The sequence below is a fragment of the Scleropages formosus genome, chromosome 8 (assembly GCF_900964775.1).
Source record: "Scleropages formosus chromosome 8, fSclFor1.1, whole genome shotgun sequence".
Taxonomy (NCBI): Eukaryota; Metazoa; Chordata; class Actinopteri; order Osteoglossiformes; family Osteoglossidae; genus Scleropages; species Scleropages formosus.
This window is the reverse complement of record NC_041813.1, coordinates 3,948,672-3,975,714: the sequence shown is the minus strand read 5'-3', so window position 1 is coordinate 3,975,714 and position 27,043 is coordinate 3,948,672. Positions and strand designations below refer to the sequence as shown.

General features: G+C 42.4%; 1 long non-coding RNA gene across 1 annotated transcript in view; it reads left to right on the top strand.

The window, feature by feature from the left end:
- LOC108942751 (uncharacterized) overlaps positions 1-18,097 on the top strand; it is a 35,004-nt gene extending 16,907 nt beyond the window's left edge. The window contains exons 2-3 of the long non-coding RNA XR_001966738.1: positions 16,754-16,911; positions 17,970-18,097. This is a non-coding gene — a long non-coding RNA (uncharacterized LOC108942751). The remainder of the gene's footprint in view (positions 1-16,753; positions 16,912-17,969) is intronic.
- The last annotated feature ends 8,946 nt before the right edge of the window (positions 18,098-27,043 follow it).

Below are 27,043 nucleotides of genomic sequence, written 5' to 3'. Positions count from 1 at the left end.
TAAGCGCTGCAATGAAACGGAATCATTGTAACAGTAAAACTGAGCTGGCTTAATTACTGCATATTTTAATCGCAGCCATAAAAAGAACGACAAAATCTTAAATGATAAACAAATTCAACTCTTATGTTGTTTTCCCTACGGAGGACATATATAAAGAGAATGTATCTTTACATGCCGTACGTTTACTTTCAGCACAAGAAAACCGAACTCACCTTTGTTTGACCCCATGACAGTGTTTTAATTGAATTTAGTTCTGTAAATTGACACACTTAAAGGCCGTTTTCTCTCTTTGTTGAAAGTTACAATCCATTAATATTTACATACCGCTTAAGAACAACTTGTCATCACTTACCCATTTATACAGCTGTACACTTTTTTCCTCCAGCTATCCAAAATAAATGCCTCGATAAGGAGAACTATAGCAGGATGCAGGTTCTGAACCTGCAGCCTCTGAGTTCAAAAGTTGTGGTACTAACCAGTGCAATGCATTGGTCTAGTGTTCACTTTTTATTTTCAGTTCAAATTTATATATATTTACATTAATGGTTGCGACTGATGGGATTAATAGTGTGATGAAAACGGGGGAGTCGATAGTTGGTTATCTGAGAGCATTAACACAATTAAACTGCTTTATCCTACATCCACTGCTGTATTAAAACGAAAGTACAAATTCTACTGCTCAAACCTTGCGATGATTCTACAGAAATAGCTATACACATTTATACAGATACATACAGACACACTGTACTATAATTTCAGATGCAGTGCTGCTTGAAAGTACGTGAATCCCCTTTGTCCCTTAATTTTACCACGAAATCATGAATCAAAACCCGTCTTTCTCATCTGACAAAAAAAATGTGTCATTGCCAATTCCACGTTTGTTACAAAAAAACATACATGTAGTAGAACAGAATATATTAAAACAGGTATATTAAAAAAAAGTGAGCCCCAAGTTGCATTGGGTGTCTAATCAGAATCATTTATTCATTTTAAAAATTGTTTGTTTTAATATTTTCATACAGGAATAATATCAACCCCTATAAGGTTCACATATTTTCAAGAAACATCGTACGTACAGCGTTGGGAAACGACACAAAATCTGGTGCATGCATTGATATTGCCCATACAAGTGCCATCGAGTCCTGGCAATTCTGCAATTTTATTAAACCTTTAGGTCATGAAAAAGAAGGATAAAGTCACAATTCCAATTATTTTTACACTTTCAATCCGCATCACTCAAACAGAAAAAGTAATTACAAAAACACGAGCTTTGTGTACAAGATACCATTCTCCCTCAAATCAAACGTATTTGAATATAATTGCAGAAGAGGACAAGTGACCAAATGAATTAGACACAATAAACAGACTGTAGTTTTCGACAATGAGAATGTAGCACTCTCTTGACCTCCCAGAATGATGAGGATAAGAAACGCGACAACTACTATTTTTCCTTACTCTCAACAACCCCCACTGTACTATTGACAGGCTGTGATTGCAGGTTACAGTAAGGACAATCCTTTCCCAGATCAGCCATCATCGAATCCATTTTACATTAAGTAAACCAAGACAATGTGCTGTGTTACAGCCCTAAACAATTGTATATCTCAGGAGCAGACTATGTACATAGTCCAATTTATTATTGTGGACCACTTTGAAGAGCCTTCGCTAAGCCATGTGGTCAGAATTGGATTGTTCCAGAGAGTTCTGCCAGTGATTGACAGTGGTGGAGATTGGACCATTCCCTGGAGATCTCTCAGGACCCTGAGATATAATAGGGAAAATGTCTCTCTCAACCTGCATTCAGATGAGATTTCCCCATCCTAAAGGCCTACTTTTACCACCACCATGGAACAAGCTTTATATTGTGTAAAATATTAGGTATGCATAGTTAAGGATAAGGACTTGTAACCTGAGGGTTGCCCGTTCAAGTCCCAGGAGAAACCCTGCTATAGTGCCCTTGAGCGAGGTACTTAACTTCAATTATTCCACTAAAATATCTACCTGTATTAGAGAGGTATAATGAATAAGGGACTGAGAACACAGCTTGGGGAGCCCACCGCAAATCTGACAACTGACAAAAGTGCTGGAATAATAGAAATACTGTCATGGCCTGTGGGACATTAGCTTCTGAGTGACATGCAAAGGAAGCAAGGTTGTTGCAAATCCAAAGAGGCCACTGCAGAAGGAGTTTCATGGCAATGCTGCAGAAGACTGTCCAAATTTATAGTATGCAATTAATGTGATACCAAACCGAGGACACTGATTGTTGAGTCTTCGAGGGACACCGTGTTTACATTAACATGTAATTATTTAGCAGACGCTCTTCTCCAAAGCGACTTCCAATGAACTCTGTGTAGTGTTATGAGCCCACGCACCTTATTCACCAGGGTAACTTACACTGCAAAATACACTACTTACACTGGGTCACTCATCCACACATCAGTGGAACACACACTCTCTCTCTCTCTCTCTCTCTCTCTCTGTCACTCACACACTATGGGGGAACCTGAACAGCATGTCTTTGGACTGTGAGAGGAAACCAGAGCACCCAAAGGAAACCCACGCAGACGCGGGGAGAACATGAAAACTCCACACAGACTGAGCGGCGATCGAACCCACGTCCTCTCACGTCACCCAGGCGCTGTGAGACAGCAGTGCTACCATGTTGCCATATTAACTGATGTCCAAAGGGAATTTAAAGCAGCGTACTGAGAACATGGTTTTGGTTTTGTCATTTTCAGCAAACTCAGCCCTTGAAAGTTTTTGTAGGATCTGTGTACAGCACAGCAAACTCTGCAAAAAGCGGAGGGGGGGCTGTAAATGTTATGATGGCACTGTATGTGACATTCAGTGCAGCACTTGTCCAGCCAGAGCAATTTGTTGTCAGTTTAGTTCAGCAGATTCATTTTGGTGTTGCGGGGAGGGGGGCCTTACGAGAATCCCTTCGAGGGGCTGCGCGCAATCTGCAGGCTTTATGTTCGACACCTTTTTGATTTAGACCACTGGCTCGGGTGAAGTAAAGCCCTTTGTCACTGTCATGGATTATGCAGAGCACATTCAGAGAGGAGCCACGGATTCCCCGGTGCTCAGCCTGCGGGCAGAGGTACGGAGACCGGACTCGCATCAGGTACAGCAAGTAGCGCGAGTAGCGCGCCTGGGTGCCGCAAGAGGACGCGGCATCAATCCCCTCTCGGTCTGTGTGGAGTTTGCATGTTCTCCCCCTGTCCGCGTGGGTTTCCTCCAGGTGCTCTGGTTTCCTCCCCAGCACTACGCAGAGTTCATCAGAAGTTGCTTTGGAGAAAAGTGTCTGCTAAATAAATGTCGTGCTTGTTGAGCACTGAGGTGCAGCAGTTCCCATGTGACGGGGTGGTATGACGGTTTGTGATCGTTGGCGAAAAAGGCCATCCTAAATTACTACTGTACCATACTAAGGTGTAAAAAGAAGAACAAGTTACAGCTGCATGACAATCAAAAACAAAATACCAAACTGAAAGTGGTCACCATGGTGGTTAGAGTCTTCGCCTTATGCTAGAAGGACTTGTGTTTTAGTCCCTGCTCCTGCTCTGATAGTATCATTTACCAAGGTATTTACCCCGAAAGGCTCCAGTAAAAACCAACCATCTGAAAAAATGGGTAAATTTTCTACATAGCTAAGTACATCAACCCGGTGCTTTAAGTTGCCTTGGACAAAGGTCTTCGCCAAATGATGAAATAATGAGATGCAAACGTTACGCGATCGGCCGAGAATTTTAGAAAACGACACCGCATTCGTAATCATTACATTACGTAACTGGTGTGTCACATCCTTATTCTTTAACACATATTTTGTGTCCTGTCCTCCTCCCCTTCTTTCCTTCTCTCTTCGCCCTCTCCATTTTTCCCCGTCTCTGAAGCTGTTCTGAAATCCGAAACATCTCAAACAGTAGCTGTGGTAAAGTGAGAAAAAAAAAAAAAAAAAAAAACTGTACTTTGTCTAACACATCGAAGAGGAGAGAGAAAAAATGGAAATAACTAAATGGACCTCTCGGCACAGATTAGACTCCCACTTTGAAATATGCCTGTACTGTTCCAAGATGCACTTACGGGACAGCTGGTAGTGTTGTGGTTAGAGCTGCTGCCTTAGGACCCAGAGGTTGCAGGTTCAATCCCCACCTCTCTCTGTAGTACCCTTGAGTAACATACTTACCCTAAATTGCTCCGGTAACATTACCGAGCTGTATAAAAGGGTAAATAATTGTAGGTAGATGAATGTTGTAAGCTGCTTTGGAGAAAAGCATCACCTAAATGAATCCAGGTGGTCCCTGATTTACAATGAGGTTATGCTCTGCCACACCCATTGTTATTTGAAAATATTGTCCGTTGAAAATGCCTTTAATACACACCTCTGCATGACAGAGCGGGAGATGCGGATCGCTGGACTGCACACTGAGAAAGAGAGAGGAAAAGAAAAGAAAAAAAAAAAAATCAAAGTACAGTTTCTACTGAATGTCTATTGCCAGCTCATGATTTTTTTCAACTTTATGATGCTAAGTCGAACCATCGTAACTCAGGGATAACCTGTAAAAGTACCGTAGTTCACGGTGCACAGAGGAGGCAAGGAAGGCAAAGAGAGGAGCTAAATGCAAAAAGTGTGCATTTTAAGTGAGCAGCGCTCTGGGAACTGACGTGCGTCTCGGACCAGCTTCCGATGAGGCGGCTGGATAAGACACCAGCTCCCTTCCCTCGGGTTCTGGAAAATGCCCGTTGTACCCATTCCGAGGCTGCGCCGGTTTGATGGGCACGTGCCTTGACCAGCGCCGTTTTCCTACACCCCCCCCAAAACAGGGGCTCGTCCAGAAGTGCGGGAGAAGGGGGCCAACGAGTCTCACGGACACCAGCCGTCTGCCTAAATCTTAATGAGCGACCATCGACAGATGTTGGCCCTGTTTAATCTGAGGGGGGCGGTTGCGTGGGCTGGGGTTAACGGTCTGCTTGGCCGCCAAGCATGTGTAAGGATGTCGATGGAACGAGGGGTGAAAATAGAGGATTCCGTGGACCAATTTAAAAAACAGAAAAAAAGTGGTCTTATTTCTGACTCATTTGAGGTTAGGAACACAATTTCCCCGGTTCATCTGTCCCCCCCCCCCCCATTTTAAAGGGATCCATTTTGCTCACCATCTTAATTTTCTGCAAGATGACTTCATGCATTTTTCCACACAATTGGTTTAGCGATGGCTTTTTTTTTGCGGTACGGTAGAACGGGACGACGGTCCCGCTGGATAAACATTACGAGGTTCACCAGTCTGACCTCCCGCAATAAACGGCAGCCACCAGCCGGCCTTGCCTCTTGCAGAAGAGATGCCTCCCGACGCCGCTGCGCTGTCCACGAGCGCGTCTCGCAAGCACGTATCGAAATCGTCCGCGCTAGCACCGCACGCGTTCTTCCCGCTTAATCGTCAGGGCGGACGGGCACGGGATTGCTCGCGGGAGGAAACGTTTCATCATCTGGGCCTCGGACCTCGGCCTCCCACAAGCCTCGTCGTTATAGCGAACGCGTCCCAACCCCAGCGTGACGAGCGTGTTGCGATGCGCTTCAGACGCCCTCAATCCCAAAGCAACATCAGGCTTCGGGACGCAACGAAGGCTCATACCGCCTGCTATTATTAACCGCGATATATGAGGTAATTACGTATTAAGCATCACCGTAACAAAGAATGCATCCTTCAGCATCGCAACTCTAAACGAATGCTGGAGACACATCGGAGCCGCAAGAAGCGCTTGGGTCACGACGTAACCCATCCCATAATCTCTGCCGGCGCACTTATGCGGAGGGACCGCGCTTTTTGCACGCTTCCTTACGTGCGCGAAAAGGCCCCGACAAAGACAACTTTGGGCAGAAACGTTTTTTTTTTCATTCCCTTTGCTGAGTTCGTGCACTAAACCGTGCTGTAAGAAGAAACTCAGTTGCCAAGCAAACTCATCTCAGGTTGCTGATTTTTTTTTTTTTTTTAGGTCATCATCCATAAGCACCCCATTTGACTCGCCCTAGAGTGTGTTTTTCCGATTTTCCGTTTTCTCTCTCGGTTAAAGAACGGTCGGCGGCTTTCGAACGGAGCCAAACGTTGCCGGTCGTGGCGACCGACACAACAAAGCGGAAGATAATTCCAGTATTAAGCATGCCGTTTATTTATTTTAATTGTTTGGCCTGGTCAGGGGGTGCGGTGGCGCAGTGGGTTGGACCGCAGTCCTGCTCTCCCGTGGGTCTGGGGTTCGAGTCCCGCTTGGGGTGCCTTGCGGCGGACTGGCGTCCCGTCCTGGGTGTGTCCCCTTCCCCCTCTGGCCTTACGCCCTGTGTTGCCGGGTAGGCTCCGGTTCCCCGTGACCCTGTATGGGACAAGTGGTTTTGAAAATGTGTGTGTGTGTGTGTGTGTGTGTGTGTGTGTGTGTGTGTGTGTGTGTGTGTGTGTGTGTGTGTGTGTGTGTGTGTGTGTGTGTGTGTGTGTGTGTGTGTGTTTGGCCTGGTTTTGAGCCTGCGGGTTTTGCGGGGACAGTTAAATCCCAGGCGGAGTAGAAGGCAACCGGCTGCGTTTACGTACAGGTCGTACACGCGCTGTTCTCCGAGCACCCTGCTGCCGAACGTTACTGCGAACGGCTGGAACTCTAAGCACGACGGACGACCCCGAACGCCGTCATCGCCCGACTCGTCACCCCAACGGCGCCCCTTCCGAGCTGCGTGGAATGACGCCGGGCGCCCATCAAAATAAATCATTATTGCGCGGGAAGATTATTGCAGCCATATTATTTACTATGGCCAAATTATTTGAATAATTACAGTTAGAAATGTTTGGAATACCGGCATTTGGCTGATTATTGTAATTAATTTGCCGTTCAGCTGATGCTCTTATGCAAAGCAACTCACAATATTTGACCTATTCATAAAACATGGTATTTCGAGAGAGAATGCCGGCACTGTGAATTTAATGGAGGTAGCCCTTCAGCTTCCTTTTTAAGAGTTTAAAATCATTTCCCAGCCCAGAAGTTAGTATTAAAGACTCGCATGCTGTCCATATTAATTAACTTCTTTGAATAAGATATGAAAAGGTACCCTAAGGAATAGCACTGTTCTAGTGAACCAGAAATCGAAATAAACAGTAAGCAATAGTAATTGTTCACTTGTGTCTTAATGGTCTCATTTTTCAGTTTAAGCTTAATAAAGACAGTCTTCGCGGAGTCATCGGTAACTCTGAAATTGCATCGTGAATTCTGTCTATAAGTACACAGCAGTCCGTGCAGTTTTTTGGAGCGTAACACAATGAGCGTTACGCACCGCAGATGAACCTTTCACCTCGAAATTTTGTCACGGGACAAAAATGCTGGAAATTAATAGATACCAATTTATTTTCTGTAGAGGGGGGCGCGTGGCGCAGTGGGTTGGACCGGGTCCTGCTCTTCGGTGGGTCTGGGGTTCGAGTCCCGCTTGGGGTGCCTTGCGATGGACTGGCGTCCCGTCCTGGGTGCGTCCCCTCCCCCTCCAGCCTTACGCCCTGTGTTGCCGGGTTAGGCTCCGGTTCCCCGTGACCCCGTATGGGACAAGCGGTTCAGAAAATGTGTGTGTATGTGTGTATTTTCTGTAGATTGCAGTGTTTTCCATGGCTTTCACGTACATGCAAAAGTTTGTTAAAAATTCCAGAACTCATTATCAGCAACTCTAGAAAGCATAACATGTTCTGATGTGAAATTTGAAGTGTTTTTTTCCTTGCACAACAGGCAGGAACGATGCACGCAACACCGCAACGTCGACCATGTCCCAGAGCCGTCCATTTCTCGTTTTGCAACGAAGAATACTAAAAAAGGGCCAAAAGCTGTTCTTGTCCTACGAGTGATCACACGTAAATTTCAAAGAGCTAAATAAAAGTTATGATGAATAAAGACATTATAGATATAGAGTCACTGGAGTGGTAATGACTGCATTTTTTTCCTCTGGTTGCTACTTTAACACTGAATACTTTCTCATTGAAACTGATTTAGCTGTTAACATTTAACATCAAATGTCATCATTTCAATTGCACGCTCTAAACCGGGTCCGCTCAACTCGTGATCCTCGAGGGCACGGTCGAGCACGTATAGTACGGTAGAATACAATCTTTCTTTGCAAGTGCTGAATCGATTTAAATAACGCAATACATTGACTTAGGCAGATCGCGGTCTGACCGGAACTCCGTGACCTTCTGTCGATGTGATGCACTCATTGGATTTTTCTCTGGGACGTACGTTGCTTTGGAGAAAAGCGTCTGCTAAATGGATAACGTCAAATTCTAATCTCCTCGAGCTAGTCCTGTAGCCCAGTAGGAGGGGTGATGGTTAAAGATGTTACTCCGGGGCTCGGAGTTTGCGGGTTTGTACCCCAAATCCTCCAGCATGTCATGGAGCTACTGTATAAATGGATACATTATTGTTGGTAGCTCAATCTTGTCAGATGCTTAGGAGAGAAGCATCAGCTAAATGAGTAAATTTAAACTAAATATTCCTATGTGGATCCTGTTGTCGCAGCCATCGCCGTGACGTCGAAAACACGGACAAGACGTATTCTCTGAATTATTTTATTTAGTATGTGACACCTATAGTTTTCATAAAGCCATTCTCATTTGATCCTGTTCTACTGGTGCATTCACAGTTTAAGTACCTAAACTATTTTTCCCCCCCCATCACCATCACTTTGTTAAACTTTACAACCATCTATCAAAAAAAGATGTGAAAGAAAATGAATTGTACACATTTAAAAAAATATTAACCAAAGCATGTTTATACAGCAACTGTACTGAAACTTTTGACTGGTACCTTATCTATAGCTGGACATGCCGAAGATACTGAAGGAGTCAAGAAGCCATAAGCATGAAGCGCTAGACGTTACAGAAGGAGCATGAGGAACGATAATGTGGTTTTACTTATTCATTTTGTTCTTAACCGGAATGTTCTTCCGAGAAGATGAAGCGCTGACAGAAATGATGATGTTCAAAAGAAAGCAGGAATTTAACAGAACATTTCTAAATTTAGAAGGGTTCAGAAGCATAGACCGTAATGTGAAAAATGGAACAGTGTTCTCAGTTGCTAACAATTCCATCTCTCTCCCGAGAAATTCATTAACGGCCATAATTGTCCGTTGAGTCGACTTAGTTTCTTTACAAGGGATCCTCTACAAATCTCGGGACACCGTCTCATTCAGGTCTGACACAAACCGTTACATTTAAACGGCCGAGTTGCCGGGATCACGTGAAGATTTTATCTTTAAATTGCCAGAGAGAACCAGGTTAAAGCATTTGTTTTGCTGGTGAAAATTTACTTTCCGGAACTGGGAAAAAAGTTAAAACGCCAATAATTATGCTTGCTTCATCTCACAGAAGGACTGAATCGCAAGGTATCATAAGCTACTCGACCAAGATCTGCTGCGTACGAGGTGAGCTGAAGTAATCGGACTTCTCGTTTAAGAACGGCGATGCTGTCGCCCTGCGGTCTTCACAATTCGGCAAGAACAGCGGCGTTTCAGTCGTCGTTGACACAACTTGCCGCTGGGAATGCCAGGTCTTTCCCTAGGTGCGCCAAGAAATCCCAGCCAAGCATCATTTTCATATTCCGGTGGTACTAATGGCTTCTTAATGATACAATTTGTTCTCTGTTCAAAGTGCAAGAGGGAAAACTGGCAAATACGTGGAGACAAACTGGGGCCTCTGATTTCAGAGCATCTCTCTGTCGATAAATAGGCCAAACATTCATTGCGTTACAGTTTCGGTGTCTGTGGAATGATTTTTAGGGTTCGGTCGGCACCGTATTTCTAGAAAACTTCCGAGTATTTATCCATCGAAGAATGTTTGGAGTCAACGGTGGAAACACAAAAAAGGAGCGTTAATACCGTACAGACGCGGGTCGCTTAACGACGGGGATGCCTTCTGAGAAATGTGCCGTTAGGCGATTTCGTCATTGTGCAAACATCACACTGTGCTTATACACACCTAGATGCTATACCCTCGATATAGTCAAGAGACACGGCAAACGGGAGATTTATGACGCTGCTGCTAGGTTAACAGTATATCGTTTTACAGTAAACTTTTTATAATAAAGAATACACTAAAATGAGGATGCGAGTAAATAGAAAAATGTTTATTATCATTATCAATTACTATGTACTGTACATAACTGTATGTGCTCTACTTTTATACGACCGGCGGCGCAGTAGGTTTCTTCACATCAGCAGCACCGCGACGAACACGCGAGGAGCTCTTTGCGCAACGACGTTCTGACGGCTACGACGTCGCCGGCGCATAAGAATTCTTCAGCTCCGTTATAATCTCACGGGAGCACCGTCGTATATGCGCTCGGTCGTTAAGCAGCCGAAATAACTCGTTACCCGAGAATCTGAAACGTGCGAGTTGTCTAACGTTTTAAACATTGTCCGTATGGAATTTTTCGATATGTTCGCGCGCGTGTGTTGCACAGAAAGAACGAACGTGATAGAATTTGTGGGAAGGCCTCAGAAATATAAAATTAATTTTCCCTTTGCTCATTTGAAGAGACATGATTCCAAACGTTTTCACAGGGACGAAGAATGAGCGGTTCCAGTGTCCCGGTGCAAGCGGAAGTTCACCGAGTTAGGTTGGCGAGGTCCGCTTCTCCGGGGAAATAGCTGGAAGAGCAATTAGCGTAAGTGGGAGTGCCGCACGGGCGGGTTGGGCTTGGAGGCCAGTTCTTATCGACGCAGGCTTTCCTGCTCAGGATTAACGTCGAAATGACTTTTACATGCCTCGGTGACCCGCCGCATTAGCAGAAAAAGACCGCCAATAATAAAAAAATTAAAAAAAAAAAAAAAACAAATATAAGATAACTTTTAAAAATTACTGTTGACCTACTGCAGGTATACACAGCATCTAATGGAGAAGAAGGACCTTGTTTTAGGCAGTGCTTTTAATATTTATGAAGCGAGCATACCTCCAGAGTGAGCACATTCAAAGGCCAACACGCAGAAGCAGGGAACATAAGGGAAAAAAAAAAAAATGTTCAAAACAATATTAGAAAAGCAGTGTGGTTAAAAAAAAATAAAAAAAAAAAAACTGAGCTGATAATGTATTCCAGCTATGAATTTTCTCTAAACTTCTCCTCTTAAAAATAAATTAAGGCGCAAGCCTCTTGCAAATTAAAGTTGTAAAATTAAAATAGGATAACAGTTTTACTGAAACATTAGACCGTTATTTTAATGCATGGTGGAGCCAACCGTCGTTTCAAGGGGCAGAGGATGGTGGCAATTAAAATAGGAGGAAACAGCTGCGATTTTCAGGCTGACTGCTCTCCTAAAGTCTGCCCCTGACAGGACGCAAAATTTATACGTACAGGAATATTCCGCCCTCTCGCTCTGCCATTGTATCGGAGAATCCGTCACGATGCTCAGTCCTAGTGTTGTTTGCTGGGAAGAGACAACCATGTGAGATTTTTAAGGCAGTCGTCCTCAAAAACTTCATTGAGCTTTAAAAAAAAAAAAAAAAAAAAAATACTCACCGTCACTCCGAAGCACCTCTCTCTCTCTTTGGCGAAGTCAGTGAAAGATAATAGGACGATTAAACCTGCCTGCTACTCACATTTATTTAGCAGACGCTTTTCTCCAAAGCAACTTCCAATGAACTCTACGGAGTGTTATCAGCCCACACACCTTATTCACCGTGGTGACTTACACTGCTAGATAAGTTAAGCAGAAAAATGGCTCCAAACAGCTCGTCCTGGATGACTCAATCCCCCCTCGGTCTGCGTGGAGTTTGCATGTTCCCCCGTGTCTGCGTGGGTTTCCTTTGGGTGCTCTGGTTTCCTCCCACACTCAAGACATGCTGTTCAGGTTCACCCATAGTGTGTGAGTGAGTGACAGAGAGAGTGTGTGTGTTCCACTGATGTATGGATGAGTGACCCAGTCTAAGTAGTGTACCTAGCCGTCTAAGTCACCGCAGTGAATAAGGTGTGTGGCCTGGTAACACTACATAGAGTTCACTGGAAGTTGCTTTGAAGAGAAATGTCTGCTAAATAAATAAATATAAATGTAACCACTATGGCACCAACTTCCTGAGTCTGCTGAAACCTAGGGAGTCATGTTGTGCACATCATGCCACGACTGGATTCTCCTGAGAAGATGCTATAATACTGGAAAATGCAGACCAGTAAGAGAGCTTTCCGGAAAAAGAAAAGATGACAAGAAGCAACCAAACTGATGGGCTGACTCATGGTAACGTGGAATATTGCTAAGAGCGCAAATGAAAGACAATGTTCTGGAAACATCCTGCTTATTCACTGACGTCGACTTGAAAAATAACATACGACGTGACAAACTTTACTGTGTTTACTGCTTTTACTTAGGTCAGGTAACTCTCTGGACGTTACAGGTGCACTAAATCAAAACAGCGCAAAGCGGTCCAGCGAATGTGAAAATTCCTCAGCAAAGATAAAAATTAATATATGCAGAAATATTTGTGAAACCATTTATACTCATGTACAGAACACTTACGAGTATTACCGTTCAGCTAATTGACATTATTGTGATCTAATATTTTAAGAAAGATAATTCACATTTTAAAAGGAAACCCATCACACAGGTTAATACGTTACATATGGAAACCGTTGGACAATAACTGATTTAATTACTTCTTCTTATTTCATTTGAAGGAGCTGAAAAAGCAACAGGAATTTTTCCTACTTCTTTTATTACTTGTGAGTTCTGAAATGGATAATTAGGTTTGTGCTGATGGCGGTATGGTGAAAACCAGCTACAAAGACCTAATTGCCTCTCTCTTAATGGAATGTCCTTACTGATTTCTCTAAACACTATAGCTTTTGATCTTTTTAAAACCCAGTTAAAGCTTTAGCACTAAAGCGTGAAGATGCATGGGTGAGATCGACACTTTAGCAGCCTACACCCACGTTCTTAAAGATACCACCTCTCCGGCTCCACCTTACATCAATTAATGGCGAATTTTACCTTTTTTGACATAATGACTTTCCAGAATGTTTATACCATTTATATTCATGCATTAGGCAGATGCTTTTCTCCGCAGCGAAGTAGAAGACGGTGCACGAAAGTGCACGCACGACACTAAGAACTTTAGACACAAATACATGGTTATTGAAGCTTAGTTTGCATAATGTCGCTATATTGCTGGGACACATTACTCAATTAGATGCCATCATACAATTTAAGACACAGATGTTAATGGACAATACTCTCTGGAGACATGAGAAAAACTAAAGGGAAAGGGATGGGTTATAAAACCTTTCTTGAATCCTGGGAGGAGGTTGCCCTACACAAGCTATGTGAAAAATAAGCACTGCAGTAATGTATTTAGTAATATTGTTTTTGTCATTCATCAGCAATTCTACTACTCCTGATTTAACATCAAAAATTAGAAAATTTTGCTTCAGCATGTATTGTACACCGTAGCTCCTGGGCTGCACTGCAGCCGTCTCTTTCTTAACATTCTGGATCAATAGTAAAAGACACTGTTCAGTCCCATCTTCTTAGAGTAGAAAACAAAAACAGATAAACATGGAAGAGAATACTGGTAAAGAGGTCCCAGATTTTTCCCCTGTTTATACATTTAAAAGCATTTCTTTCAAAAAGCTGACCGTACCACTATTATTTATTCATTTCGCTGACATTTTTCTCCAAAGGAACTTAAGATGTTAAGCGTTTTGCTGAGCTTCTTAAAACTCTTTACCCATTGGAATTTTTACTGAAGCGAGTTATGGAATATATTTTGCTCAGAGATACGACAATGGTCAGCGAAGGTTTGGATCTGGGTCCTTTGAGGCTTATTTTTGCAAAGAAGTGACTGAAATAGGATCTGAAGTACACATCCAAGATTGTTACCAAGAGCCCAGATGTGAAAGAGGTAAACAAGGCATCTGATACTAGAGCAGACCTAACTATTCATTTTAAGCTCTACCCCTAACAAAACAGAGCTGGACTGCAAATTTAAGGCAAAGTCCTTTGATTTACATTTATTCATTCAGCAGACTTTTCTCCAAAGCAACTTCCAATGAACTCTATGTAGTGTTACCAGCCCACACACCTTATTCACCGCGGTGACTTACAATGGATCACTCATCCATACATAAGTGGAACACACACACACACTCCGTTACTCACACACTATGGGTGAACCTGAACGGCATGTTTCTGGAGTGTGGGAGAAAACCAGAGCGCTCAGAGGAAACCCACGTAGACGAGGACAACACGCAAACTCCACAAAGACCGAGCGGGGATCAAACCCATGTTCTCTCACACCCCCACCCCAGGTACTACGAGACAGTAGCACTACTCCCTGAGCCACCATGCCAAGGAATAGAACCGGTACTCTCCCTAACCTAGTGACTACACTCTGTCACCATGACTCAGTGGTCTGAAATCATCTACAATGACCTGACCACCAGTCAAGAGTTCTGTGCCCTCAGCATGTGATGGCATGTTCGCTTTCTTGACCATTTACACTTAAAAAAAATACCTGGATTAAACACCTCTGGAACTGCTCCAAAATAGAAGGTTTTCAAAGGGACTCTTCCTCAAATTCTTTGGATGCATTCGAACTATAATGAGTTTTGAGTCTTCTATTTGTGTTCCTGGATGGAAATCACCCCCTCAACATATAGGACATTAAAGGCTTGCCGAAGCTCACCAGTCAACATGGGATGGGAGGGTAATGGAACATAGCGTTTATTCATTTCTGTGTCACTTTGCAACACAGATGTAAATATAGATTGGGAGGCAAAGCTATTTTCTTCACAGCAATCTCATTTAGTCAGCATCCAAGAAGTGGCTGGCAGGGGATGGACTTGACATGGGATCTAAATGAGACTGGAACGAAGGAGCAACCAGAATATTATCTCCTGGATTCAGTGCCAAAACAGAATTTGGTAATTGTCAGTAACGCTGGAGAGCTGTTATTAAGGCAGGACAAACAGACACAGAGGTCAATAAATGTGGAGAATGACTAAGGTTGTTGGCTCCTCAGTTGAGAGATGTGGGTTCAAATTCTAGATGAAGAAAAACAGCCTTGGCTGGAAGAAAAGGATGACCTTGGGGCCTTGTGAAGAGGACAGGGTCTCTGGCAGTTGATTTAATATGCAAGTTCAAAGTTCACTTCTCTTTGATGCAAAATTCTTTATAAAATATCTTCAGAAATTACATCAGTAGAATGTCTTGAAGGGATAAGCGAGTTTAAAATTAGTTTGCAGTCAATAGATGCACACCACTTAAGTAGGCCTTTTATACGGGTATCAAATTGAGCAGCGTACGGAATGCATCGAATGAAAAATATTTTTAATGACTCCCTTTCACAAAAATGTTATTTACACGCTTTTGCAAAATTATCACTCTTTCTCTCAAAAGTAACCGACGGATGGAGATTAGGAGCTACGAGAAAAGAAAGCACTTAAACATTTATACAGTTGAGTAATTTACGTTGGAGTGATTCAAGGTAAGTTAGGAACCATTGTAGGACAGAACAAGCACAAAAATTTCACTATCGAATACAAATGACAATGAAACAATTAATATGCTCGGGGTATTTCAGCGGGGGCGGGCATTCAAACCTTGGACCTCTGACCACCGTGTCACCTGCCGCTCCTGTGAAACGCCTTCATTTTTAAAGCAGCGGTTGTTCACTGCACAGATTTAAAGCATTTCGTTGCCAGGTGAAATTATTTCTAAGGATGCTTGCAGCCACACATGCTTGCAAACGCTTTTGTTTGCATAAAAATGTCAGACCTTCACACTTACTAATACTCACAATGACTCTGGGAAGAAGAAAAAAAGAATTTGATTCTAAGCAAAGAGCGTCTTTGCCTCGTAAAGAGACAACCGCAAGGCACATTATTCAGGATCACCATTCTTGTGGGGGGGACATTCCCTTAAAAAAATATAAGGTCGGGAAACTACACGGCCACACTGCCCAAACACTTACAATGCTTGTGGCTCAAATAAGGGCGCTGGTAAGTAAATATAGCTACACGCAGTTGCTCATTAACATTTATTATACCACTTCTTTCTTTTGACAAGATTCTGTAATTAGGTTTTTGCTGCAGGACAGAGATGAGACGGGGGGGGGGTGAGAAAAAGTCTCCAATGCTGAATGTTAATTTTAGCTCTTCCATTTCTGTTTTCCCTCCCGATGCCCATACAATTGATTAGATCTCTAAAGACACTTTCCTTTCCCCTTAAATTATTTAGTTTCTCATTATTATAATCAAGACTAACAGTGCAGTAATGAGGGTCTGACTGCGAATGCAGGGAAATATGGAGAGTCCTCACCATGGAGAGATGGGAGATTCAGGAAATCCGGACACACACACACACACACACACACACACACAGGCTCGCAGCGGGGGGGGAAATAGTTGCACACAAAGGGTTGGACGGATTGATAAGAAGGAGGTGAGGAAGACATGGCAGATTGTACAGGGAGATACAGAAACAGATACATCTGCAGACTACGTGACAAAAAGACAAATATGGCCAGAGAGCGATATTTTGATTAAAAACAAAAAGGTGCATGGACAGAGATAAAGGTGCTATAGACATAGACAAAGTCCTTGAAAACAGTGAGTGATGGACAGGGGTATACCGTTGATGTCACGGTATATATGTACGTCTCTTCGGCGGTGCCCATCAATTCTATTGCAAGTCACTGCCTGAGTGTATGTAGCGTGGGGTGTGGAGTAAAAGGAGGCTGTCTTTCTTTTCCACGCACAGATCGATACTGGACAGCCTGAATTTAGTGACCCCGGGCTAATACGATCCCTGCTTGCTCCAGACAAGTCCAGCCAGCACGATAAATCCAAAACGGAGAAAAGGCGGCAGATACACCAGCTCCCAAATCTGCAAGCACCCCCCGCCCAAAGATTCTGCAGGTCAAAGCCTGAAACGTGCTGCATCCCTTCCCATGCACTTTGCTCTTTCATCTGCTTCCTGCCGGGAAGTATCCTCAATTAGCCAAATTAGCCTTGCGGTACTCAGCTTTTATTTGTAGGCACTAATGACATGCCAAGGTTAAAGACAGGAGCTGTGCATTGATTTATAATGAAAATAGGATTACAGGACAAAAAAAAAGGCGGCCAGAAAAACATGTCCTTTAGTGTCTTACATACAGGAAAATATGTTTCTTTGATACTACTTAAATCTGTAAATACTATTAACAATTTTATTGGAATGTTACAATTCAAGTAGGGGGCGCGGTGGTGCAGTGGGTTGGACCGGGTCCTGCTCTCCGGTGGGTCTGGGGTTCGAGTCCCGCTTGGGGTGCCTTGCGGCGTCCCGTCCTGGGTGTGTCCCCTCCCCCTCCGGCCTTACGCCCTATGTTGCCGGGTAGGCTCCGGTTCCCCCGCAACCCCGTATGGGACAAGCGGTTCCGAAAATGTATGTGTGTTACAATTCAAATCTGTAATAAACTGTGAAAAACAATATGGATAAGTAGGTCTATATAATCATAATTTAAGGTCTTTTCCTTGTATATTGTGCAACTCTGTTTTGTCAAACGTTGACTATAAAACAAAAGAAGTACTTGCGTAGAATTGAAGTCTGGAATTTCAAGTGTGAAATTCCAAAACATTTTAAAAAAAATTGCAAAGGTGATCTCTGAAGAGAGACAGTTCCTGTAAACACATCAGTTTGTGTGCTGGTTTAAGTGCGTTAACAATGGGAATATCTATTTTTCTCTTTAGAAAGAAACAGTGCCAAGATATCAGTTAATATTCCAAAACAGCAACGTAATGCTTCTGCATGGAAACAGAGGGAAAGGCAGCAAACAAACAATGTTTGACGGCATTACGGCAGCATTCCTGAATATCATTCACTGTCTTTGCTTGATACATAACAAAAAGGAAAGTAAAAAATGCCAAATCCTCTGCTTTCAATGGAAAGCTAAAGCAGAAAAGTGAAACATGTTACGTAATATGCTTGTGGCCTACAGATGCATACAAGAACTAGTCCCAGCTATCTAAAAGACTTGATCATCCACTACACGCCAACCGAACCGCTTCGCTCTTCTACATCTGCCCGCTTGGTGGTCCCACGCACGAAAGGTAAAGCACAAAGGTTGTCGGTTCTGGAGCCGATGTGGTGGAACGACCTCCCCCCCTCACTCGGAACTGCTGAATCTCTTTCTACATTGAAAAAGGCTCTTAAAACTCACCTCTTCCAGACTCACTTCGCCCATCATCTCCTAAGTTCATGTAAGGTATAAATGTTCATGCTCTATAACTTTATGATCATGCCCGGATAAACCTTTACACAGCTACTCCTGTAATGTAACGTAAATGTTTATACGTATCTCAAAAAAAAAAAATACTAGGAAGGTGAATCGTTTATATTTGGATAAAATTTTATGCAGCTACTCGTGTGATGAACATTGTTTCTTTCCACCATATGAACCAAACTAACTGCACTTAAGAATCACAAGTGTCTCTTCCTGCTAATGTAATGAACACATTGCATTTTCTATGAGATGCACGTCACTCTGGAGAAAAGTATCTGTTAAATGAATGGTGATTTCAATATTCATGTAGACGTGTCGCCGGATAATCTCGCTAATAGTTTTCTGTCTCTCTTAAACTCCGTCGGTTTTACCCAAGTTGTTACCGGTCACACTTATTCCCGTAACCATACGCTCGATCTCGTCATAACCTACGGCGTAGATGTTCATCATGTTAACATTATTCCTTTAAACGAGGCTATTTCTGATCATCATTTAGTAACCTTCGATCTATACCTGCCCGTGCCGTCGGACAATAGTAAGACCAAAATCGTGCGGCATATTGATGACTGCTACTGCTAAAATTATTAATCATATTAGAAGCTCAGATTTTGGAACAAGTGTAGATATTGATCAGATGGCTCTAGATTATAATTCGGTGGTAAAATTCGCTCTTGATTCTGCTGCTCCACCAAAAACTAAACTTATTCGAAATGTAAGAAACTCGCCATGGTTCAACAAATCAACTCCTGCAATAAAGTTAGAATGTCGTAAATTAGAGCGTAAATAGCGTTCAACTAAACGTTTATTATGTAGCCTGGTCCGATTGTCTAAAAGAAATATATAAAAAGGCACTTTTTCATGCCAGATCCGAATACTACGCAAAGTTAATTGATGAAAATCACAAGAACCCTCGCTTCCTGTTTAATACCTTCGTTTACTTAACTGGTAAACATAAGATACACAATCAATGTATTTCTGCTACCATTACTAATGATGAATTTATGTCGTTTTTCAATAATAAATTAGTGAATAGCCGCAAATCCATAGTGCCCTCTAGTTCGATTTTAGCAAACATGAGCACTTCTGACGATGATGAAAGGAAATTACTGTCTTAATTCGCTCTATGAAAAGTACTACCTGTCCTTTAGACCCCAATCCCCACTAAATTACTGAAAGTCGCAGTTTCCGTGTTTGCAGAACCCATTGTTAATATTGTTAATATTACGTCGTTACTAAATGGCTGTGCTCCAAAAGCTCTTAAAATCGCCGTTATTAGACCCCTACTAAAGAAATCGGATCTGGACTGTAATAACCCATGTAATTATAGACCGATCTCCAATCTACCGCTTTTATCCAAAATTCTAGAAAAAAATCGTAGCATCCCAAATTGTAAAATATCTTAATCACCATAATATAGTTGAAAAATTTCAGTCTGGTTTCCGCACTGGTCACACCACTGAAACGGCACTTACATGTGTTGTTAATGATATTCTCATTTCTTCCGATGCTGGTCAGATCTCTATTCTTATGTTACTAGACTTGAGTGCTGCGTTTGATACTGTAGACCATAGTATCCTACTGAATAGACTTGGAAACCTGGCTGGACTAAGAGGTACTGTTCTGAAGTGGTTTGAATTGTATTTAGCTAACCGTGAACAACTTGTATTGAAATCTGACGACAGCCCCCCCGTCCATCTCTACTACTGTTCAGTATGGTGTGCCACAGGGCTCTGTGTTGGGTCCATTACCGTTCTCACTTTATATGTTACCACTGGGTGATATTATCCGTAAGCACAATGTTAATTTCCATTCGTATGCTGATGACACACAGCTTTATGTATCGTTCAAGCCTGATGATCCATCACATGGTGTTGTTAGCTAATTGTTTTACCAGTAGAAAATTATGGATGAGTAATAATTTTTTATCTCTAAATGCCAGTAAAACAGAGGCACTAGTGGTGGGTGGTGATGCTAAAACTCCCGACATAATCACACCAATCTTTACAACAAACAGTATTACCTTCAAAGGTCCGGATTGTGTCAAGGATTTGGGTGTCCTGCTGGATGGAAAGCTGTCATTTGTATCGCATGTAAATGCTTTGACTAAGTCGTGCTTCCTTCAATTAAGAAGCATAGCTAAATGCGGCGATTCCTTTGTAGACGGGATTCTGAGAAACTGGTTCAGCAGGCTGGATTACTGTAATGCTTTATTGTCGGGTTGTCCGTACCAGACTGTATCCAGGCTACAGTTGGTACAAAATGCTGCTGCGAAAATTGTCACTAGAACTAGGAAGTACGACCATATAACACCGGTACTTAAATCCTTGCATTGGCTCCTGGTCTCTTATAGAGTTGATTATAAAATCCTACTTTTGACCTATAAGGCAATACATGGCATTGCTCCGGCTTATCTTTGTGAGATGATTAATTTTTATATCCCAGGATGATATCTCCCTTCATTAGATGCAGGTTACCTTAAAGTACTTGTGATCAATAAGACCTCAGCAGCAGGTCATGCCTTTAGTCATAGAGCACCTAAACTGTGGAATAGTCTACCAGTTACTGTCAGAAATGCCCCGTCTGTTTCTGTTTTCAAATCCCGACTAAAGATTTACATGTTCACTCAGGCATTCCACCTCGTAATGTAACTCGACCTGCCTCGGTTGTTTATTTTATCACCTTTACAAAAATGCATTTTAAGTTTACTTAAGTAACAAATTACTAACTCTGTCCTATCTTCTTGTTGAGCACTACCTCGCTACATAAGACCTGAGGAGGCCAGCCAGTGGTGACAGACAAATCCCATGCTGACGGAGGATGATGTCCATCTGCCGTGACGATCGAGACGTTCCATGCCGAGCTGGGGATCCAAGATGCCATTTACCAACATTATAATTACTTATTAAACACTGGCTTACAAATTGTTACTTTCTAGAATGCCCAGGAGGGGTGGGCAACCACTGGCTCGTGGACCCCCAGAGGTTTTTTTCTCCCTCAACCTTCAGCTGGGAGTTTTTGTTCTTTTCCCCGGTGGCCAGTAGGTATACTTATAGCTCTCCAATAAGGTCTTCATTATGGTAGCCATTAGTTGACTGTCTTCTTTGTTTGTATCAATTTTTCTTCTTGCATCCCTGTGTTAAAGCGCTCTGTCACTGCGTGAGAAGAGCGCTCTATAAAAAATAAAAATAATACATGTCAATATACAGATTTAACCCTGACATAGCAAAAAAACTACCAGAGTGAGAACTGGGGGACATATACAGTAGATAAAGGAATATTACCTCCCTTCTCAATGCATATTTTATTTGGCCAGAGAGGAAGACATACAGAAGTGCCCATTGTCCGTACTTGTCTTTAACCAACCCTCTCTCTCTCTGTTAGTCCGTTAGACAAGAAGCACCATTTGGCAGTTATTCAGTCCACAGAAAGCCTATCCACATCTGAGGCTGTATTAATTCCTGTGTTAAGAATTTGGAGATTCTTCCATGGGTGATGAGAGGGGAAGAAGGTCTTATCACTCTTTTCAATTACACAAAACAGCTAAAGAAAGGTGACCACAGTTTCATCTTATCTGAAAATTTACCTTTTCCTACATTTCTATAAATAAAGATCTTTTTTTTTAGTTTTCTGAATCAAATGTCATTTTATTTACCATACCCCATCAGAAAACACCATGGTTCTCATGTACCATAGCATTAACGGCTAACCTGTGGCCTCTACTGCTTTTATTTCGTTTAAATGATTTAATTTCAAGGTAGGAGCAATGGGATGATCTGAAAATCTACGATCAAACAGAAAATTCTCAAGTAAATGTAATGAAACAAATACATATTCACTTAAAATGAAAATTCCTTTTCACTTATCAGTTAAATCAACATACAAAAGGTCTAAGTTTGAGTTTTCTGACCTATTCCAACAGCGAGTCTGATGGAGGACTGGAAGACTTTTGTATAGTTTTGAATCAGTCCTTGAACTGGGTTAGTACTGTCCTTTACACAGCAGTAACATTTCTCACTGAGTGCAGCCCTTTCTAGCCTAATTCAGCAACTGCTCTATATGATGAGACTTGTGTACAGTGAGAAAATGTGTTAATATACAAGTATGAGATTGTCGGAGCAATCAGTACAGCCTGTGGGAGAGAAACATAAGACAGACCCCTTCGGACCTCACACGGTAAAAGCACATTATCATCGTGGCCTTACGATCACATGTGGTCAAAATTGTCCATTCCATTCTTCTACACCCTCCACCTTCCACGAGCCAATGTTAGCAGTAAAAAAAAAAAAGCACTCTGGCTGGAATAAAATATAAAATCAGTCTCTTGAAAGAATTGCCTCTCTCGTTAAAAAGCATTTCATAAACTATTCAATTCCATGTTGTAATACAGACACAACTGGTTGTTTCATGTTTTAGTGGACCAAGTGTTTTTGTTTCTGAAGGCTGTTCATTCGAGCCCTATTCACACCTCTGGAGTACACTTGATCATAGTGTACAACAATTCTGTAAAAACACTGTGCTGTGTAAAAGGGATAAAATATGTAAGTTGCCCTGGATAAAACTGTCAGCTGCACAATACATAATACATTATTTGGGCCCTTCCATGACAGGTCGTGGCTTGCAGAACACAAAGTCATTCTTTATGGACTGTCCTACCTTCAGTTGTCTTTGTAATGGGTTTTTTTTTTATTATTATTATTTTCACTCATGTTCTGTATCCTTTATCTGAGAGTTATTTTCTATATGAATATAAAGGGATCCCATACCACCCCTCACTGCTCACTAGATAACATTGAATATGGGAGCCTTCAGATAAAATGTGCTGCTGGGACATCTAATTATATTCTTAGCAAGCAGCGAGTTTAAATTCCTAAATTTATACAGGATAATCATTTTGAATCAGTTATATGCCATACTGAAGATTTTGTGTTTGAATTCCTTGCCTGTTATTTCATACATGCATAACAGATATTTTATATGTGCACACAGATACATATATACAGAGCAGCTTGTGTCCAGTAGTTAAACCAAAAAAAAAAAAAAAAAAAATTTAATGAAAAGCACTTTCTCATCTGACATAATAGGTGTGTAATAACCAATTTCATGTGAAGGTTAGAGGAAATCATGTGTGTCGTAGAACAACAGAACACAGTGGAGGTGCAAAAAAAAAAAAAAAAAAAAAAAAAAACAAACCTCAGTTTACATTGGTTAATCCAAGTAGGTTCAAGTATGTAAATCAGAACCATCGCACAAGTTTACTATTTTGCACACAACGACCAATCCTATAGGGTTCACATACATATATATTATAGTACACACTGTGACAAGCTGCAAAAATTCCATCGACTAAGGTTACGTTTCTTGAAAGCAGTGCTACGCTAAGCTGCCGTTTTTTTTGTTGACATGGGCACGCTGTACATCACAGGGGTGGCAGTAACCATGGACACAGATGAAGTTCCCCACTGAAAAGAGAACAAGTTAATGTCCCTGAAATTTCCATTATTTCATATTCTCCCCTCATTAACCGCTCCTTCAGCGGGGCTTTCCGAGAGCAAACTCTATAACGTCAGAAATATTTCTTTCTATCCGAAAGACTGACGTAGAGCAACCGGTGCTCATCTTGCTGTGAGCTCCACCATGGCTTCCTTCCACCTTCCCACAGTACAGAACATCCCATCTGCCAGAAAACGAGGCTTACAGCGCTCGGCGAGTTTTCCGTTTTAATACGCTTCTGTGTGTTGGCGTTACGGTTGGCTTAGCGTTGGAGACGACGTCAACGTGGCATTGTTTGTGTGGCCAGGGCCGGCACTCTGGGCCAAATGTCAGACAGCACGCTAACATGCCAACGTGTGAGTCACACACTGTTGCAGTATTAAAGGGTAGCCAGGGTCAGTTCTTTGAAACAGCAGTGCTTTAAACACATTATGAGCCCTGGGCAAAACACACATTATTGTTGGGGTAATATTTTTGGATTTATCTCATGCAAAATTTGAAATGCTTCCTGAAATATCCCAAATTAAAAATAACTCATTATAAGGGCTCATTATACAGGTAAGTAAATATTTTTGAAGCTGAGCCATGAACTGCTAACCTTCATGCTGTATATGCAAATCAGTATAACTGCTTTACTTAAGAATATGCAAGAAAAAACTGAATATTTTAGTTTTGCACATAGACTAAAATTATGAATAAACACACACACACCTTCTGAACCGCTTGTCCCATACGGGGTCGCAGGGAACCGGAGCCTAACCCGGCGACTCAGGGCGTAAGGGGACACACCCAGGATGGGACGCCAGTCCATCGCAAGGCACCCCCAGCGGGACTCGACCCCCAGACCCACTGGAGGGCAGGACCCGGTCCAACCCACTGCGCCACCGCGCCCCCCTTATGAATAAACAGATTTTTGAATTACATTGTGTCATTAATTTTCACTGAAACAATCAGAATCAGATGTCCAAATATGAAATAAAGTCAGTGGGCATACCAATAATGAAGAGTAATGAAATGTCACTGTGCATCATGTTCTAGCAAGAAACCCTACAATCAGTCTGCTAATCATCTCTACAAGCACTCAGTTGTTTAACAAGAAAAATGCTGCCATGATGCTGGTAGAGCTCCCCAACCTTGTCATGCTTCTGTAGTATGACAAACCATGACTTCTCCCGCTAACTACAGTACACAGTGATCTCCACCAGGACCCTCTGTGGAAGCAAAAGCAGTTTTCTCTTGCTATACGACTCTATTTCTTAAAATATACTACTCCGCTGTCCAAGGCAAAGTTATTGAACCTCAATTGGTTTAATAACATACCTTGCTAAACGGATAAAATTCTCAGTTACTCTAAAGAAAACCCCCAGCTAAGCAGCTTGGAGTCACATGCAGTGAGAATTTGCATTCTTGTGTTATATTGCTGGAAAATGGGTTCATCTTCAATTCCTGATGTCACAGTTTGTCAGTTGCTTTTGCGCTTTCTTCTCTCAACTCATCGACACGTTTATGTTTCGGGGGGATATATCCTTTTTGACAACTATCCATGGAGTCGCCATGGCCTCGATGGCACCTAACAAAAAGAAATCCTTTTTGAGGAACCGCTTTGTACCTGCCCACATCCAGGCCCTTGTATGTCACAACACCCATCTATGGTCATGCTCCATCACAGAAGTGGGGATAGCACCCAAAGTTCCACCGGTGGTTTCCACAAGGGTGGATGCGGAGTGTCAGTCACTAATTCCATGCATTATTTATACATTCTCCTTTTTGGCAGGGAAAGAGGGTTGCTCAATCTCTATTTAGATAGCTGCTCACAGCAAGAGGGTTAATGGGTCAGAGCAGCTGCCACCCCTCAAATGCAAACCCTCCTTTCAAGTGCGACTGCTCAGTTCTCCTGCATTTATCCAAGCCTTGTTCTATTTACCTGTGCCATGCTGGGAGGAGGGGTAACTCAGCCACAAAGCTGTGTAATTATGAAACACTTCTATAAAAGATTTTTTTTCTAAGAAGCGCAGAAGCTGTCTGTCTGAGAGCTTAGCTAAAACCTCCCTTAATTCCTGGTTTTTTTAATCAATACTTAATATATAGAGCCCCAATGGCCTCCCAAAATGAACAACATCATGTAAAAGTAATCTTGGAATTATACTATTGCATTTTTGTCATCTGCTGCTTTAAGCCCAAAAGCTACCTTCCCGCAAGTTCTTTTATTGTTCATGAGAGAGTTCCAAATTATTCTTTTCCATCAGCTGTTGAGGATTGTTTTTCAACGTTGTTCCACGTATCCTAATGTACAGAAACAAAATCCTGGAACTCAGTCTCACCAAAAACATTAGGTAGCAAATTATTATGGCACTGATGACCCTGTAACATTGTAAACCACTTTAGAGTAAAAAACCAAAACTGGAAACATCTGCATTCACACATTTAAAATATCTTTTTACGGCTTTGCCACAATGTTTTTAGGGATAAGATCTGAATTCAACACACTAAGGAAGGGGGAGGAGAGAAAAAAAAAAAAAACAGCATGTTTGTATAGACTGATGAAAACATCTCTAAACATTACTTTGTAAGGAATTCGGTATATTTTGCAATGAATGGGACTTTCATCTTCTTGGTCTTATTCTCACAAGAGCTGGACCCCTCCCAACCCATCATGCATGAACCACTAGTGTCACATAGTGGGGTCTCAGACTGCAGACTCTGCAACCCTCTCCACTGGAAGGACTGTTAAAAGTCTCCGGGCTCCCCGTGGAAAAACTAACACGTTCCTCGCAGCCAGATCGATTTGCGCAGACCCGACTTAATGCACTGGTGGCAAGATGCTTAGGCAAGAAAAAAAAAAAAAAAAAAAAAAAAGAGAAAGCAGGGTCTTCTTATTGACTGCCCCCCCACCCCCCACCACACTACACACAGCATCCTTTCAAACCCATCTCTACTGCGTCCGATTTCAGTGAAACCAGAAGCAGCGTGATTCAGTTTTGTTTCACTGTAGACAGAGTGTCTGGCATAAACAATTGACGAAACTTTGCGTGAATGTGGCGTGTGGTGGCGGCGGTCACTGGGAGGGTGGCGATTGCACCGTGGCAGCTCTTCGAAGCCTTCTTAAAGCACTAATACAAGAATCGCACTCCATACAAGGTGCCTGCTTTCTCCTGGACTGCGGGAACACATCAGGAAGCCGGTGACTCACAGGCTGGGATCGGCGTCGCTGCCGCCGCCGCCATGGACTCATTTCAGCTCAACTGCTGGGGCAAAGATGAACAGCAGCACCTAAATGCCTTTTATTGATCGGAGCAGCG